Raw genomic sequence first — 16,380 nt, 5'->3', positions numbered from 1 at the left:
AATTACAGGTCATATTTGGACCAACATCATTTTACAGAGAGCCAAAGAAACTGGCTTTAAATACCATGAGCAATTTCACCATCCATACCAAAGAAATGGATAGTCAAAGATAAAAAGAAGTAAACATTATTTACACAAATCTAACACAAAAGCAATAAATGGTACCAATAAATATATACATGCATGCAAATCATTATAACTAAGCTAATCTAAGGTCAATGTAACTTAATATAACTCCTCAGAGTTATATTATGCTGCAGGAGCTTTTCAGCAGCACCTGGAGGATTTGTCTCCCTTTGCTGCTCCATGCTGCCGTGGAGACTCCAGGATTGGTGAGCACTCAAACAATTGTTGTACTCAAATTAAATCAACAGAAGTTCTCAAAACACAGTATCATTTTCCCCACATTCTCCCTATACAGGAAGGAAGGCCTGTCCCCCTGGTCTGAAAGAATGTTCAACTAAATGTCACAATGAAACTGAAATAAAAAAATGAAACAGAAAACAAATAAATAAAACAACATAATATCAATATCACATATACGACATTCTGCACATGTTCAGCTGTAAAAGAAGGCTGTATTTCCTGGTTTGCATGTGCTGAACCAATGGGACTGCACTGGATATTAGACCTGCATTCTGTGATTGGTTGTTTGTAGAGGTAACAAAGTTGAAAGTCTCTCTCATATCTATTTATTAATTCCAAAAATGTACTATTTTGTCATTTTCTCTGAACATCCTGAGGAGCAAAAGTCTGAAATTGGATGAGTTTTTCTCTTCCTGTGATGTCTTTAGTTTCTATTTTTCTAACTCAACATTTCAGGATAGAGGACGCTGTTTGATGCTGTGCCTGGAGGAACAGCGCAGTGTTCCTCTCGCAGTCAGTTATTTTTGATAGTGAGCTGTGTAAATAGAAGTGATTTGATTCAACAATCCAAAACATGTTCCTGCTCCGACCCTGGAGGACGTCACCCTGGAGGGTTCATGAAGAAGCAATCTCAGTGCAGCCATGAGAGTACTGTGACTTTAATTCAATTTGAATCAGTACAAAGATCAGAACTTCCTGGAATAAGGCAGCTTTGGCATGAGGCCAATAATTCTGTTCAGGTCTCTTAGCAGCAGCCAATAGGATCCCTTCATACCACTGGGCATCCATAAGCAGCTACTCTGTGGCTTTTTCAGAGTCGTCGTTTCAGGGTTTAAAGCAAAAGAAGACTAAGCACCGCACCTGAAGCAGGAAGAAAGGAAAATTGTAAAACTCACCTCATGACCAAAGCATATCAAATCTATGACGGTGTATTAGAGCCGATAGAAAAAAAAACAACTCGGAAATTTTTAGATAAATTTCGGATTTTTTTTTTTCATTTTTTTTTTAGAAAAGCTTGGAAATTTATGAGTTTCAAAAGTAAAAAAATTCTTTCAAATTTCTGAGTTTTTTTAAGGACATTTTTACTCAGTTTTTTCTATCTACAGTGGCTCTAATATGCTGTTGTACAAATCGAATATGATTGTCAAGGTATATGAAGAATATGTTTATCTTCTAAAAGTTATAAGTTATGTTAAAAAAATGTTTGTGGACACATAGTGGACATAAAGTGTTTGCCCTTTCTTCATCTCCAATTGGGTATATTTATACAGATATGCTGTCAGGATGCATTATTTATGGCTATGCATACACATAAACCATTTAATTGTACAATTAAATTGTGCATTTTATTCTGAAACCCTTAAAGGCCATTTTTCTCACTCAAGTCCCAGTAGGAGCGTACCTGTTCCCCTCTCTCACCTGAACCAGGCAGCCACTGTTCTGGTCAGTAATCAGATTACTCTCTTTCTCTCCCTCTGCTCTCTTGTTACTTCCCCACTCTCTCTCCTGTACTGCCATCCCTCAGTATTTGTAAGTTTATTGTCTTTTTCATTTAAAGAACTAACTACTACCTTCCGCCTCCCACTCTGCCTGAATTTGGGTTCAGCCACTGCAATATGACAATCATAGAGCAACTACTGGATTATTTAAACAACACATGTCAGTATTTCTTTGTCAGAGTTGGAAGGACTTGTTTTTCTCCAACATGTTGCTCTCCGGAGAGGAGGAAGCAAACGGTGTTTTACACATTTCTATAAATGTTTATTATTGTCTCATCATCTGTGTGAACAGGTTCTACCCTGAAGCTTTGTTGGCAGCTTGATGTTTGTGCTTCATGATCCGTGACAGTTTCCACGCACAAGTTTGATTTGCACCGACATGGTTGGTGCATCTTTGTTTACTGTGGGAAGGAGAAACAATGTCCGCCCTGCACTGGCTCTCCACTCAAACCAGACTGCTTCCCCCTGCCAAACTCATTTATGTCATTTTGTTTTTAATAATAATAATAATAATAATAATAAAATGCTCCATGAAGGTTTGGCATGAGAGTCTGCTGTTTCGTTTTTAGAATGAAATACAAAACAAAAATCCCTCTCATTCTGTGGGTCTGATCTTTTTATCATCACGTTTTAACACTTCATCATTTCTGAGTCCAACAATGGTAACTATCATCCTCATGACAAAAAAATTCATATTCAGTATTTAAATATGATTTTAAATACTCTGCCTCTGCTTCTTGTTTTCGAGACACCAGTTTTCTCATGTGGAGGGTTAACACACACAAGTTTTTTCAATACAGACTAAAATACGTCAAATGTGTTTTGTACATTTTTATGTTCATGTAATTAAGCTTCTTAAAATCACATAACTAAAATGAACTGTTTCATGCTTACGTAACTTTCACTGAATAAAGTTGTTCCATGCTAATGATGGATGACATCAGCAGTCAGTCCCACTCTTAACCTATTGAAGACATTTAGGATGAAGTTAAATAAGTGACTCAAATTGTAGCATTATTGTTCTAAGAAGGTTGAAACAGCAAACACTTGTTCAACACTTATAGTCACAAGCTCACTCTCAGTACATTGCCTATGTTGGGTGAGACCTGCCTACCCTATAGGCCTAGTATTTAGGTCAGTTTTTAATCAACACAAGACAAGCACCAGAAAGAAAAAGAAAACTTTAAACAAGATTCAAATCATTAATAACTGATAGAGTGTCCTACAGATAATGACTAAACCTTTGTAAAAGGAACATGTAGCTGACGATGCTGTGATAAGTGCAAAGCTTGTAGTTTTCTCTTCGTTGTCTCATTTTCTTACATCCATCCATCTTCATTTACACCCAATTTAACCACAGCAAAGAAGAGAATCTTAAAACCAATCAAAGTAACATCAAAGACTCAGAGATTGCAAACAGAAAATGAGCTACGACATTTAGAGAGAAATGAACAGATGATATTCAAAGCAGAGACAAATATATTACACACACAGGAGACAGTTATAAGCTCCAAAAGCAAACACGAGCTGATGAATAAAAAAGGTAATATAAGTGGATTGAATGACAGCAATAAATATATGAAAAATATAAATTTAGTCTGCAATGTAGATTAGATAAATAATCACATTTATTTTCTTGCTTATTGTTTGATCAGTGTCAAATGAGGTCATCAGAGCGTCTGTATTGTAATAAATGTTGGAATAACTTCCTTTCCTTTTGATAGCAGTTTGCTTTTATTTGTTCTTTCATTATCAGCATCTCAGAGGCAGAATGAAGACTCCTGTCCACTGTGTCCGCCTGCAGACATGTTTATTTTCAGAAAATGAGACTCCAGCAATTTACACTCTGAGGAAATAGAAACCAGTGGGAGCCGAGCACCGCTGTTATTCATTTCAAATATGCAGTCGCTCAGCAGGAGTGCTGAAGCACATGTTCAGTGAAGCCTGCATCGGGTTATGGTTCTGTTTCAGATCACTGAGGCTCCTGAAGCCTGCTGCAGAGACAGCGCCCCCCAAAGCTGCTCAGAACCCTTCAACTTTTTTACACTTTGCCACCACACCAAACTAAAATGTGTCATCTTTTGTTCATTGAAAGCAGGAGCAAGATGCAGTCATCTGTGGCTATGCTAACTAGCTTTAGCATTCTTGGCAGGCTCTGTTGTGCTGAACCAGCTGTAACTTAGCAGAAAGCTAGGGGGAAGGGTCAACACAAGAGTGATTGACAGCGCTAAGACCATCCTTCTGGCTCTGGTTGGTTGTTTCTGAATGAGTTGTGTATTTCTGCAGTTTGTAATATGTGACATTTTTTTCACAGATTGACAACATAATGATAATTTCTCATATCAACATTTCACCCTTTTGTTTGTCAGTAAACTTGATATGAGAAAAGTGTTAGCCAGCCTTTTGTGTCAGACATGCACTAATAACTGCACAGTGTAATAAACATTTTTCTATACAAGTTGCATGATGCAGTTATAAAACACGGCTAAAATAAACATATCAAAATGCAAATACTGGAAACACCAAACAACCCAGAATTATCATAAAAACTATCCAGTGCTTCCTCAGGTAGAAATGGCATTTTATGTAGATAAAATGTTACATCTAATTGACTCAATATTCTGAAAAGAGCATCTCATTTCGGGGAGGAATATCTGAACTGCTACATGACTGAAGTGTTAGTCCCACCGGAAGGAGGCCCAGGGGAAGACCCAGGACACGCTGGAGGGACTATGTCTCTCGGGTGGCCTGGGAACGCCTTGGGATTCCCCCGGAGGAGCTGGAAGAAGTGGCTGGGGAGAGGGAAGTCTGGGCCTCCCTTCTGAAGCTGCTGCCCCCGTGACCCGACCCCGGATAAGCGGAAGAAAATGGATGGATGGATATTTTATTTTATTTTTTATTTTATCCATTCAGTGGTGGACGTGCTGGTCCACTTGAGCTCAAACTGACAGATTTTCCATATCGAGCCAGAATGATGCACTTTCTAGGCACACTGAGCCATTTTACAATAAAGTAACTATTACCTTGAGTTGTCGTAAAAATGCTCTATATACAGTACAGACCAAAAGTTTGAAAACACCTGCTCCAGTGGTTCTTAACCTTTTTTGGGGTACCAAACCCCCCAGTTTCATATGCGCATTCACCGAACCCTTCTTATTCCCCTCCAGCCCCCCTCCCTGACAAACAAAATACTTTGCGGTATTCTGATTTAGTAATGTAATTATATTAGTTGTGTTACCACCCCCACGCCACTAGAGGCAGTAGCAACACCGAAAAGATGCGACTAAGGAGCAGATTAAGGCCCCGTTTACACGACAACGATTTCGGGGGAAAACGGAAGAGTTTTGTTGCGTTTGTAGTGCGCATTTACACCACGGGTGTCAAACTCCAGTCCTCGAGGGCCGGTGTCCTGCAACTTTTAGAAGTGCCTCTGCTGCACCACACCTGAATAGAATAATTAGGTCATTAGCAAGGCTCTGGAGAACTGAGGAGGTAATTAAGCCATTTGATTCAGGTGTTTTGTACCTGTGGCACATCTAAAAACTGCAGGACAGCGGCCCTTCAGGACTGGAGTTTGACACCCCTGATTTACACGAAACCACCGAATGTTTTCTCTGACAACGGCAGATTGAAAACGGGTTCCAGAGTGCGATGTTTCTGAAACGTACCGTTTTCTGTTGTCGAGTAAACAGAAAACGGATCTTTTCTTCCAGAGAATCCCCAGCTCATGCAGAGTATGACGCAAAACATAGCTGCTTCCTACAATCCACAGAAGAAGAAGAAACTACTCACAATGCTGGTGTTACTGTTTCCCCATCAGATTCGGTTCCCTCAGCGTCTCTTCACCGCTCCGCTCCGCCCAGATGGCAAAATACATGGCTGCTTGTTCAGCGCTCTTATCTAGAGAACTACGGACCAGGACCAGCCCGGCTCCAGACGAGTTTAACAGGAGGGGCATCGACTTATTTTGGGGGGCAAAATGAATCTATGTAGCTGAACATAGACAACAACATCAGTAGCATACAGGCTACTTGCTAACAAGCTTAACGTGCTGTATTGATATTAGCTAGTCATCTTCTAGCTATCATCACCTGCATCCAAAAGCTTTACTCAACTCAGTCGGTTAGTTTGGGGGAAAAACTGTGCAGTTATTTACGTTTTGCTGGTTTGCTGCCATGATTCTAACACACACCTGCGCAGCAGCAGCAGGTCTCCTTCGCTGCCTCACAGGTGTAAACCCAGCGCAAGCGTCTCAGCTTTCATGTTGCGTTTGAAGGCGGCTCGGAAAAACAGGTTACGACTTGTTAGCGACGGATAAAACTGTTTTAACTGCTGAAAAAGGTAACAGAGGACACGGATATGGGAAGTGTGTGAACTCCTATTTTATCAAATTGATTTAGGAATAACAGACAGTTGGCCATTCCAAGGTAAAAACAATAAACAGCTTCCAGTCCGGGGCTCGCTACGGACACCGTGAAAGCTCAAACAAGGTGTTTCAGCAAAGTTATCCCACTTTTTCCAACTGCATGCGCCCTAATCAAACGCACACAATGCGTGTTTTCTCTCAATCTATGGGAGAACCGTACCTGAGGGGAAACGCGAATCCACATGCATTCAAGTATAACTTTATTTTAAACACATGCGCACTTTCAAAGTTTCATAGAACCTAGCACCAACTAGGCGCAGCGAGAGCATTGCACGTTTTCAATGTGTACTGTTACTGTGTGAACACAGATCATAATTAGCACGTTTTCGTGTAAACGATCCAACAAAAACGGAACAAAACTTTCGTTTTTGTTGGATCGTTGTCATATAAACACCCCCCTAGAATTTGGTAAAAACGGTGAGTTTTGCTGAAAGACACAGGCTCAAATCCATGCTGAGAGTGGAGCTCCTTCAATCAGGGCTGCTCCGCAGCTCTGATTGGCTAAGCAATGTGACGTGATCCTCTGGAGCAAGTGATGGCAAAGCGGCGTGTCATCACGACTTTACACAAGTGTGTCTTTACCTCTGCGGCAGAGGCTCCACCGAACCCCTGGGGTTCGATCGAACCCAGGTTAAGAATCACTGACCTACTCATTCAATGAGTTTCCTTTATTTTCATGACTATTGACATTGTAGATTCACACTGAAGGCATCAAAACTATGAATGAACACATGTGGAAATATGTACTAAACAAAAAAGTGTAAAACAACTGAAAATACGCCTTATATTCTAATTTCTTCAAAGTAGCCACCTTTTGCTGTGATTACTGCTTTGCACACACTCTGCATTCTCTTGATGAGTTTCAAGAGGTCATCACCTGAAATGGTTTTCACTTCACAGGTGTGCCCTGTCAGGGTAATAAGTGGGATTTCTTGCCTTATAAATGGGGACCATCAGTTGTGTTGTGCAGAAGTCAGGTAGACACACAGCTGATAGTCCTACTGAATAGAGTATAGAGTGTTAGAATTTGTATTATGGCAAGACAAAAGCAGCTAAGTAAAGAAAAACGAGTGGCCATCATTAGTTTAAGAAATGAAGGTCAGTCAGTCCAAAAAATTGGGAAAACTTTGAAAGTGTCCCCAAGTGCAGTCGCAAAAACCATCAAGCGCTACAAAGAAACTGGCTCACATGAGGACAGCCCCAGGAAAGGAAGACCAAGAGTCACCTCTGCTGCGGAGGATAAGTTCATCCGAGTCACCAGCCTCAGAAATCGCAGGTTAACAGCAGCTCAGATTAGAGACCAGGTCAATGCCACACAGAGTTCTAGCAGCAGACACATCTCTGCAACAACTGTTAAGAGGAGACTGTGTGAATCAGGCCTTCATGGTAGAATAGCTGCTAGCAAACCACTGCCTAGGACAGGCAACAAGCAGAAGAGATTTGTTTGGGCCAAAGAACACAAAGAATGGACATTAGACCAGATCTGTGCTTTGGTCTGATGAGTCCAAATTTGAGATCTTTGGTTCCAACCACCGTGTCTTTGTGCAACGCAGAAAAGGTGAACGGATGGACTCTACATGCCTGGTTCCCACCGTGAAGCATGGAGGAGGAGGTGTGATGGTGTGGGGTTGCTTTGCTGGTGACACTGTTGGGGATTTATTCAAAATTGAAGGCATACTGTATCAGCAACCACAGCATCTTGCAGCGTCATGCTATTCCATCCGGTTTGCGTTTAGTTGGACCATCATTTATTTTTCAACAGGACAATGACCCCAAACACACCTCCAGGCTGTGTAAGGGCTATTTGACCAAGAAGGAGAGTGATGGGGTGCTGCGCCAGATGACCTGGCCTCCACAGTCACCGGACCTGAACCCAATCGAGATGGTTTGGGGTGAGCTGGACCGCAGAGTGAAGGCAAAAGGGTCAACAAGTGCTAAGCATCTCTGGGAACTCCTTCAAGACTGTTGGAAGACCATTTCAGGTGACGACCTCTTGAAGCTCATCAAGAGAATGCCAAGAGTGTGCGAAGCAGTAATCAAAGCAAAAGGTGGCTGCTTTGAAGAACCTAGAATATAAGACATATTTTCAGTTGTTTCACACATTTTTGTTAAGTATAGAATTCCACACGTGTTAATTCATAGTTTTGATGCCTTCAGTGTGAATCTACAATTTTCATAGTCATGAAAATGAAGAAAACTCTTTGAATGAAAAGGTGTGCCCAAATTTTTGGTCTGTACTGTATCAAGTATGACTTAAACGAAATTACTTCATAATTTGATGCCTTGAAATTGGGCCTCTGTCTCTTTAAAAACTCCTGCTCTTTCTGAAACTCCTCCTTCAGGAAGTCGTCACAACAGGATTGATCTAATGCCCCGCTCCCATGCATTTTAAAAAGACAAATAAGTGGTAGTGAGTATTAGCGTATGTCACTTTGACCGGCAGAGGTTCTGCATTCAGGAAGGAGGCAAGGCAACAAAATGTAGTCGAGGTAGATTTATTTGGAGCTGCAGCAGGTCACAGTTACACCAACACCAATTTTCCCAGTGAGACAAAGAAGCTGGCTTTTTATACTTTGGGCAAAATCACCACTTATACCAAGTAAAGGGGTGGTCCATAAAGAATAAACGAGAAACAAACACTACTTACACAAACCTAGCAAAACTATAAATGGTACCAACAAATATTTACATGCATGCAAATCATTAGAACTAAACTAATCTAAGGTCAATCAAAGAATAAATGTAACTAAATATAATTCCTCAGAGTATTACCCCTATTAAATGTAATGGTATGCTCCAGGAGCTTTCCCGCAGCACAGAGAAGGACCTCGCTGCAGCAAACAGAAAGGGTCGGGGACGGACCACCATAGACATAATATAAGAGTAGACCCCGCATTGACTGCTCCGGCGCAGGAAATACGGCGGCCATCTTGGAGCGGTAGTCCCTCCTACTTTGCTCAATCAAAACAGCAGAAGATGCCTCAGCACTGAGGGATATTGTTGTTCGGATCTATGGATTATTGATGTGAGGGCTCCACAGACAACATTTCACAAGTAAGATATTATTGTGTATATATTGTTATTAGAATATTACTTTACTGTATTTATGTCCACTGGCGCAATACTCCTCTCCTTGGGCTGCCACCTTATTGTGGTGGAGGGGTTTGAGTGTCCCAATGATCCTAGGAGCTATGCTGCCTGGGGCTTTATGCCCCTGGTAGGGTCACCCAAGGCAGACAGGTCCTAGGTGAGGAACCAGACAAAGAGCAGCCCGAAGACCCCTTATGATGGACACAAACTTTGGACTTGGTTTTCCCTCGCCCGGACGCGGGTCACCGGGGTCCCACTCTGGAGCCAGGCCTGGAGATGGGGCATGATGGCAAGCGCCTGGTGGCCGGGCTTTTACCCACGGAGCCCGGCCGGGCTCAGCCCGAAGAGGAGACGTGGGTCCCCCTTCCGATGGGCTCACCACCTGTTGGAGGGGCCAAAGGGGTCGGGTGCATTGTGCTATTGGCGGCAGCCAAGGGAGGGGACCCTGGCGGTCTGATCCTCGGCTGCAGAAGCTGGATCTTGGGATGTGGAACATCACCTCTCTGGTGGGGAAGGAACCGGAGCTAGTGTGCGAGGCTGAGAGGTTCCGGCTAGAAATAGTCGGCCTCACCTCGACACATGGCTCTGGTTCTGGGGACTCCCTTGTTCTACTGGGGGACTTCAACGCTCACGTGGGCAATGACAGTGAGACCTGGAGAGGCGTGGTTGGGAGAAACGGCCCCCCCGATCTGAACTCGAGTGGTGTTCTGTTGTTGGACTTTTGTGCTTGTCACAGATTATCCATCACGAACACCATGTTCAGGCATAAGGGCGTCCATATGTGCACTTGGCACCAGGACGCCCTAGGCCGCCGTTCAATGATTGACTTTGTCATCGTCTCATCGGATTTGCGGCCGTATGTATTGGACACTCGGGTGAAGAGAGGTGCGGAGCTGTCCACTGACCACTACCTGGTGTTGAGTTGGCTCCGGTGGTGGGGGAGGAAGCCGGTCAGACCTGGCAGGCCCAAACGTGTAGTGAGGGTCTGCTGGGAACGTCTGGCGGAGACCCTGTGAGACGGAGCTTCAACTCTCATCTCCGGCAGAACTTCGAACATGTTCCGGGGGAGGTTGGAGACATTGAGTCTGAGTGGACCATGTTCCGTGCCTCCATTGCCGAGGCGGCCTATCAGAGCTGCGGTCACAAGGTTGTTGGTGCCTGTCGCGGCGGCAACCCTCGAACCCGTTGGTGGACACCTTCGATGAGGGATGCTGTCAAGCTGAAGAGCCTTTTTGGCCTGTGGGACTCCAGAAGCAGCTGATGGGTACCGGCGGGCGAAACGGCATGCGGCTTGGGTTGTCGCTGAGGCAAAAACTCGGGCGTGGGAGGAGTTTGGAGAGGCCGTTGAGACAGACTTCCGTACGGCGATTCTGGTCCACCATCCGGCGTCTCAGGAGGGGGAAGCAGTGCAGCACCAACACTGTTTATAGTGGGGATGGTGTGCTGCTGACCTCAACTTGGGACGTTGTGGGCCGGTGGGCGGAATACTTCGAAGACCTCCTCAATACCACCAGCATGCCTTCTGTTGAGGAAGCTGAGCCTGGGGACTCTGGGTTGGGCTCTCCAATCTCTGGGGACGAGGTCGCCAAGGTGCTCAAAAAGCTCCTCGGTGGCAGGGTCCTGGGGGTGGATGAGATACGCCCGGAGTTCCTTAAGGCTCTGGATGTTGCAGGGTTGTGTTGGCTCACACAACTCTGCAATATCGCATCTGCTTCTTACTCGCATCTTTTCGGGCTTGCGACTGCCTCTAGTGGCGTGGGGGTGGTAACACAACTATTATAATTACATTACTAAATCAGAATACCACAGCTGCACAGTGATGCAGTTGGTAGAGCTGTTGCCTTGCAGCAAGAAGGTTCTGGGTTCGATTCCCGGTCTTTCTGCATGGAGTTTGCATGTTCATGCGTGGGTTTTCTCCGGGTACTCCGGTTTCCTCCCACAGTCCAAAAACATGACTGGTAGGTTAATTGGTCTCTCTAAATTGCCCCTAGGTGTGAGTGTGTGTGTGCATGGTTGTGTGTCCTGTGTGTTTCTGTGTGCCCTGCTACAGACTGGCGACCTGTCCAGGGTGAACCCCGCCTCTCGCCCGAGGTGTTGGCTGGAGATGGGCACCAGCAACCCTCCCAACCCCACCAAGGGATAAGGGTGCAAGAAAATGGATGGATGGATGGAATAGCACAAAGTCTTTATTACTTATTATTAATTCTGGCATTACTGGCAAAGTATTTTTTCATTTTCTTAAGGATTTAGAGCTAATTAAATGACAAACAATACTTTCATACATTGTAAATAATATCTATTTATCTCCATCAGTTATGGGAGGAACAAAAGACATAAGGAGACATGAAAAACAACATGATCAACTATAATAAAAAGACCATTCGCAGTGTATACATAAGAAATTTAATTGAGCAAAAGTCAACAACAAACAAATGAACTAGAAAATTCCTGCAGAAATTTTAAAGGGGCATGCCAAAGTGTGCCCGTCGGCTTTGACGCAGCGCTATGATGTTAAAAATTAGCATTAATGCTAAAGAAAGCTGCAACGTAGTCAATAACTTTTGGAGAGGCAGAAGCATGTTTAATAAACTGTAGTTGTACCATTCATTATGTTAGAATTGATGCATAAGCTAAAATTAGCCAATATGCTAATGTTAGCTTAAATGCTGGCAGTAGCATGTGGAGCAACACGACCATGTTGTTTTAATTTTACTACTCTATTCAGTATACTAAACATGTCTAATTAATGAGAAAATTAGGTAAAAGCTAACTTTAGGTAAAAGTGCTAGTGCACTAGTCATAGACAGTGAAATGCTAACTTTTGTACAAATGCTAATGAACTGCCTTGCTGAGCATCACCGCTCTTTTCCTACGAATCCTCTTCTGCTCTCTCTGTCAGGTTTGTGATCTGTAGCATCGCAGGCGCTGCGTCTGTGCCGCTGGTTCCTTAAAGGAGCAGCGACGTTATTTTCTGTCCATAGACTTTTAATCAACTATTTATTCTTATTTATGTCAGATTTTAACATGGGGGGACATATGTGTAATGGTTATAGTCTTGAATCAGTAGTATAATGCTGAAACACAAGCAGTTGTAAATACCAGTAAACCCTACAGTGCAGTCCTGGGGAGCTGCAGTTCCAGACACTGTTCTGTTGCTATGGTAATTAATCCCCTGCAGCTGTGAGAGCCAAAGAGCGGGAAAATCCTCTTCAGACACAGTTTCTATACTTGGGAGACACCAGGCGTTAGTCTGAAGGACCCTGACAAAAAGCATAAGCCCTAGCAAATTTTTGTAAACATTGTACATGAGCAGGCATGTGTATCTATGTTATGACCAACTTTCAGACCAATAGGGCGATATTTATGCCTGTGAGGGGGATTTAAAAAGGGTTTTTGAGTCAGCCATAAACAGTCCTGTGTGTGTGTTTCATAGAGAAAGATTACTGATTCTGTGAGACACAAAATCTCAAATTTTTTCGTTTTTATTAATTTATGTAATCATTTTAACTCCAATCCCCAATAAAAATAATAGCTCCCTTCTCGGCATCGAGCCGCACGATTTGATACCACTTTTGTGGGTGGGCACGCAGCGGTACGAGCCGCATTAACGGTAATGGAAGAAAAATAAATAAAGAGACATTCTATTAGGTGTAGAACAATAGGTGCCTGCCATGCAATGCATGGAGGCAGTACTGACTTGCTTGTCAGTACTGCTCTCCTTATGCATTGCTATGGCATGCCCCTAATTAGGTACAGAAGAATAACAACCCAGGTTGTTACAACCATGGTTGTTAAACAAAAAATCAAATTTTTGTTTTTACAGTGCCATGTAAATCCGTGTATGGTTTGTTCTTTGGTTTTTTCTTTTCAAAATAAAATTGAAAAAACAAAACAAGTATGTGTTTTTTTGTTTTTTCGTTTTTAAAATGAAATTAAAAAAACGGCAATTGCAAAAATAAAAAATAAGACGAGCTGTCAATTTAGCTTTTCATTATTTCATTGTTGACAATCGGTCTGACGCGGAAGTTCTCTCTGTCCGGTTTACACAGGGGCCGTATCACACAGACACATTATGCTCTGTTCTGCACACTTTGTTTTTCTACACTTGTCCAAAGCGGCATGTAATTAATTTGATCATGATACTTTCACACAGATAGCCTTTAACTCCGACTTTGTTTTATATAATGGCTGCTAAATGCAGCTTCCCATTCATTAAATATCTAAAGGGCTAGTCTGTCCAATTTTTTTTTTTACAAACCTTTAATCTGCTCTGGTTTAAAAATACGCTCAAGCTGCGACTAGAACATTCTGCCAGTCAGGCACGTGCAGAGGGGGGAGCTGGGGGTGCTTGAGCACCTGCCCTTTTTGCTCCTTGCTCCCAAGTGCCCTTTTGGTCAATTTTTTATTTTTTATTTTTTGGTATTATTTCCTAAGCCCTCTTCTGACACATAAAAACATTTGCTAAAATTCTTTGCTTTTTTGTTTCTTTTTTGTACAATAATTGTTACCTTTGACCTTTTGGCCGTGACGCATGACGCAATTGCTTCTCGCGCAGTGAGATAAGGCGTCTAACTGCGGAGCTCAACTTAGTGAACGTTCCAACATTTTTGGTGAATAAAGTGGAGTAGACTTGCTACTTGTCAGCTGACGGAAAACGTTTAAGTATAGTTTCTGCTTCAGCTCGGAGTCGCGGTTTAGCAGAGAGGTAATGAAATACAACAGACACTGACAGGCCTCTGCGTCTGCCTTTCTCTGAAGAACTACTGAGCGGGAGGAGACAGCCAGGTGAGGAGAAACTGTTCTTATCTATCGATTCACTATTTTTATCATTGTGCTATTAGCTAGCTGATAGCTAACGACACTGCACATAAGAAGCCAATCAAAGGGAAGAATATATTTAACACACACAAATAATATGAATTTACAAACTACAAAAAGATCAGAGGAAGGGAATATTAGTAACTGGTATTGGATGATGTCAATGTTTAGAAGATACTAACATCTTCAGAAGTATCAAACTCTCCAGAGAGGAATATTATATTTTGACACACGTATCAAACAGTATATATGCAAACACATTAAACTCTTCATGTGTTTGCATATGAAGAATATGTTCATCAATTTCAATATAAAAACGATCAGAATAATTTTTATCAAATAAAACATTGTGCTCTTTATTCAGAAATGCCCCAAAACAATTAAATAATCACATCAAAAGTTAGAAACTTTCTCTTTAGTCATCTCTTTGATTGCCAAATATATTAATGTGTGTGAGAAAATGTGTCAATGGCAGGTGTTACTTAAAATACTTTGTAGAACGGCACTTTATAAAGTTTGGTCCATTCACTTGTTGGCACATATTCCACATTCAATATGGCGGACACTGTTACGTATCGCAGCAACGGGCCGGCCCGCTCCATGAGGGGTCAACGCATAGACATAATATAAGGATAGACGCCTCATGGACCGCTGTCGCCTATTGTCGCTGACCAGATTTAGGGTGGCCATCTTGGAGCGGTCCACCACTCCACTCAGCTTATGTGTTTAGCAGCACAATGACGTATCAGCGCATTTAATCGATCATAACACGCTTTTTTGTTACTGGAAACCATATTCAAACATCTATCAAAGCTACATTTATAAACAATTGTATTTTTTAAATATGTTTTTAATACATAGTTCAGCATAGTGGCTATAACAATAGAATAGGAATGGAATATTCTGATATTGATGTATGATGAGCATATTACAAAGCACACAGCCGTAATTTATTTAATAAATTATTTATTAATATCAATACATATTTATATAACTATACAAACACAAATAAATAATGATTAATAATGGCACAAATAAATAATGATTAATACTGAATAATATATATTGGATACATGTTTATATGGATGTCTGTATGTGCATACATATATATATATATATATATATATATATATATATATATATATATATATATATATATATATGTGTATATATATATACACATATATATGTATATATATATATATATATGTATATATGTATATATATATATATATATATATGTATATATATATATATATATATATATATGTGTGTGTGTGTGTGTGTGTGTGCGTGCATGCGTGTTTTTCAGCCGATGAGTTCTAGCTTCAGAGTGATTCAGTAGCTGAGATTGAGTCCAAAATCCGATGTGAGATTCATCCGTGCTGCAGTGAATCCGTCTCTCTATAGATATCTCCCTCTTCTTCCTCACATCGTGTCTTTAAGAAGCTTTCAAAACAAAAATGGAAGATTTGGGATGTATCTTACTAGTGAAAAAATTACATATAAATAATAGTCTTTACCACCTGTGTAAACTTTGCTGGTGAATGTTATAACACATATACAAGTTTTATAATATGTGTTATATTGTTTCATTTCTAATATAGGCTGTTGTGTCAGATAATCTAAGTCAATGTTAGAGAATAATAAATTTTTTTAGATTTACGAAATCTCAGTTAGCCTTCATAGCGGGGCTGAACCCGTATTACACCAAGTACTGTAGCTAATATTAGCTGGTCTCTCGCCAGTGGACATAAATACAGAAAAGTAATATTCTAATCACAATATATACACATTTCTTACTTGTGAAATGTTGTCTGTGGAGTCCTCACATCAATAATCCATAGACCCGAACAACAATATCCATCAGTGCTGAGGCATCTTCTGCTGTTTTGATTGAGCAAAGTAGGAGGGACGACCTCTCCAAGATGGTGTTATAGGATGAATTTTTATACAATTAAATTTAGCAAAAAAAATTTGGCTCTGATTCTTCCTGTTGATCCCGGGTTCTCTCGCGTGGCCACGTGTGGGGACAGAAACACAACAATGCGTGTTGACGTCTCAGAATTACAGAATTTAATCCAATCAGAAGAAAGTATAAGATAAAACAGGAAACTGGAGAAACACAGATACAAACATTGTCACCTGAGACAACAAGAAGAGAAATATCAAGGACGTCCT

This window comes from Poecilia reticulata, chromosome 12, assembly GCF_904066995.2.
Source record: "Poecilia reticulata chromosome 12, P_reticulata-male-v2, whole genome shotgun sequence".
Taxonomy (NCBI): Eukaryota; Metazoa; Chordata; class Actinopteri; order Cyprinodontiformes; family Poeciliidae; genus Poecilia; species Poecilia reticulata.
Note: the sequence above shows the minus strand (reverse complement) of the source record.